Source organism: Rhamphochromis longiceps, linkage group LG11, assembly GCF_057381845.1.
Source record: "Rhamphochromis longiceps isolate RC_006_pf linkage group LG11, R_longiceps_female_GT1.1, whole genome shotgun sequence".
Classification (NCBI taxonomy): Eukaryota; Metazoa; Chordata; class Actinopteri; order Cichliformes; family Cichlidae; genus Rhamphochromis; species Rhamphochromis longiceps.
In genome coordinates this window covers 15,087,190-15,090,568 of record NC_140567.1, presented here as the reverse complement: position 1 = coordinate 15,090,568, position 3,379 = coordinate 15,087,190, and the positions used below count along the sequence as shown (strand labels likewise).

At 41.1% G+C, this 3,379-nt stretch overlaps 1 long non-coding RNA gene across 2 annotated transcripts; it reads left to right on the top strand.

Annotated features, from left to right (window-relative positions):
* The first annotated feature begins 1,142 nt into the window (after positions 1 to 1,142).
* On the top strand, positions 1,143 to 2,873 carry LOC146658742 (uncharacterized). Of its 2 annotated transcripts, none has more exons than XR_014913654.1 (3): positions 1,143 to 1,352; positions 1,499 to 2,021; positions 2,111 to 2,873. It is a non-coding gene; the product is annotated as an uncharacterized LOC146658742 (long non-coding RNA). The 2 variants fall into 2 exon arrangements; XR_014913653.1 differs by having other exon boundaries at positions 1,143 to 1,309; positions 2,111 to 2,871.
* The last annotated feature ends 506 nt before the right edge of the window (positions 2,874 to 3,379 follow it).

Sequence of the window (3,379 nt, the reverse complement as noted above, 5' to 3'; positions counted from 1 at the left end):
AATGGTATTATAATTATTACATCATTTTTATGGAATATTAACACAATAGCATTTTTGTTTATTCATCAAATGTGTAAAAGGGACTAGAGCCCTTTAAAAAGTAATGGTATGCTTAACTGTTCTCTGACACACATGTAATCTTTCTTAATGCTACTTTATTCCTTCAGTTCATCATTTACTTTGCACAAAAACAAAATTTTCCTACAACGGTTCTTACTATTACACAATGTTTCACACTTTTACATTTAACTAATTCATTCACGCTTCCATTCGCTAAACAGAAACTTGACACCAAACATGTAATCACCTTACAATGGCTGATTGTCTCCTGTCTGACTGCTGATGACCTCTCAAGCAGGGAAGTGTTATTTTAGGAATAAGGCCGTATAGACCACACATGCACACGCAGATATACTTACACATACAAAAGCACAAACAAACACATAGGACAAACCTGATCTAAGACTTCCACTCGTGGGAACTTAAAGAGCCATTTAACTAAAACCAACTTACTACTCTGAAACGAGCACATAGGATGGCGCAACCTGTAATTTAGGTACAGCAAGCTGGTCATATTATATGTTTTTCATGAGTCTAAGCAGTATGAATAGGGGTGTGAGGAAATTTTCTGCTTTTTTTTACCTCACAAACTTTTAATTTTGTTTGTGAAGAGTCACTGAAAAATCTTTTTAAGCTTAAAAGGACTCAATCTGATTCCTCAGAAATTACACAGGTTATTTTCATGCTCTGGTTAAGTGCAGTCGGTATGCTTTATAAAGTCCTTTTACTCAGGGACATCTGTCTGAAACTGTGCATCACATTTTCACCTCTGGTAAACGGTAGTCTGTGAGTATTTCTAAATTAGATGGCCATTATTAGAAGTCCCAGACTTTTCTAACCCTCTGTCAGCCAAGTGGAAGCTATCTTGGCTAGTCTTTTAGCATCAATTCATATGTAAATTAGGTCGTTACCTGAGAATTCTGGAGGGGAGTGGGGGTGTGTGAATGATTGCTGATTTCTAACTGCCAACTGCCTCTTTGTTTGTGTGTGGGGGGGAGCTGCTAAAAGCTGTGAACTTCCTTTTGTGTTGAGGTGGATACAATCTCACTGCATTTAGCCTAATCCTTCATTGCCCTGAAGAATTCTGTGGTGTACGAACCTCCTCTCCAAGGAAAGAAAATGCAGAGAAGACTCACCACTCAGCAGGCCTTGGAAATGATCCTGAGTGAAGTCAACCCTTGTGACTCGGATGGAGAAGACCTAGAACTTCAGCCGGATTCGGACTCAGAGCTGTCTGATCAGTCTTCCGGTTAGGTTTCATTTCATATCATTTCCTATTTCATTTCAAACAAGTAAGTGGATGTAGTAAGTAAGATATTTCAGACATTATTCCGATACAGAGGAGGAGATACTGGAATTATAATTAGTATCTATGCATGCATTTGTGATTTCGTTTGACCTTCCCATTGCTCACAATTTGAATTTGTTCACACTGCAGATGAGGAGACTACTTCTCAACCTAAAAAGAGAGCTTGTTTGGGGACTGAGACAGCGAAAGATGGCACAGTGTGGCGTGAAGAACAGGTGGGGACCTGTCTCCCTTTCACCCCAATAGAAGCGTACGCTGCAGATGGAGAGCCAACGGCTAAGGCCAGGAAAAGTATCTCGAGTCGCCTTCAGACCTTCCTGTGTTTCATCACTCTTGACATGCTTCATAGCATTCAAGAATGGACTATTCAACATGCACAACAAACGGAGCATGTTCATTGGTTCATGGACCTCCCTGAACTAATGGCATTTATTGCAATTGTCATCTTGCGGGGGGTTACTAGGGTTCCATCACTACGTGACTGCTGGTCAGCAAACCTGGGAAACCCACAGATCATTGGAACTTCTCATCGCTGTCACTTGCGCAAAAACTTCTTAGACAGAAAACCACCATCCTCGACACAGTCAACAAGATTCGCCGGGAAATTCCTCAATCCGCTAGACACACAGATCGCAATGAATTCACCACTCAGGTATGTTGCAGGTCTTTTGTGGTTCTATGTTTATGTGTTTCATTGTGTGTAAAAGTGCTATGGAAATAACAATTTATCTTATTTCTTAGGTGTTTTCAACCTCTGCTGCCACGCTGATGGCGTATGCGGCCAAACGGAAGAAGACAGTCTATATTCTTAGCAGCATGCACAGCGTGGTTCAGACTGATAACACCACCAAAAGGAAGCCAAACACTGTCACCCTTTACAACACCACAAAGTGTGGCGTGGGTGTGATGGACCAGATGGTGCGGGAGTACACTGTCCGCAGAGGATGCTGTATCAAGCATGCACCGGGACGCAGGAAAGACGGGTGGACTTCCTGGTGGAGCTTGCAAGAGAGTTGGCTAACTCTCATATGGCTGGGAAGAAGGCAAGAAAAGAACAGTTGCTTCGGACACAACCCTCCACACGACCCCTGGAAAAAGAGCCATGTGTCAGGTCAAACACAAATGCAAGAACAATCATGCCACTGTGCGATGTGTTCACTGCTACAGATACACATGTGGTAAATGCAGACTACAGATACCATGGCAGTGCCAGGATTGTGAGTGATTGCTGAAAATGTTGAAATGTACTCACTCACTTTTTATTATTATTTGTAAATATGTGTACAAATGGTTGGTTTTTTTTACTGTTTTTATCAATAAATCTCAGCAACAAGGAAATACACCCATGTGTGTTGATTTCTCCCTAAGATGGCAAACTGAAACACAAGTTTCCTTGTGGCTCAGGAAACTAACCACTCCAAGTGGCTCAGCATGGCCCCACCTTATTTACATAACAAAAGCAGCTGTTCACAGGTGATTAAGGATATTAGCTAAAAGCCTACCAGCCATTTGGCTGGAAGGCGGGTTTTAAAGGTAGAAAAGCCAAATAGCTACTCTCTGGGACTTCCAGTGATTTATGTCATGTTTGCATGTTCAATCCCTAGGTGAACATGGTGGTCACCGCAACGTCTTGCAATTGGTCACTGAATGCAAAAATCACGGAGCAGTCACTGATTTTTCTAGTCATGATGTCATAATGTCCTAGTTTTAATCTAGTATGTCTGACCCATAACCCTGATACTAACCATTGGTTTATATTGTTGTACCTATGTCCATCTTTTTCTACTCTTTATTAACGAAATAAAATAGACTGTAAATTATTTTCTGGTCAAATGTATGACATATATCCTTAATAGAGATCAATGATATATCTGTGGGGAAAAATAGCCTCAAACGGGTCAAAAATCCTGAAGAAAGGTGGTGGGATTGATATCGCCTAAGCACAGGCATTCCCATTATTGTTGATGCATGTCACTTCTATTCACTTTGACTTTGAGTATTTTGTGGCCA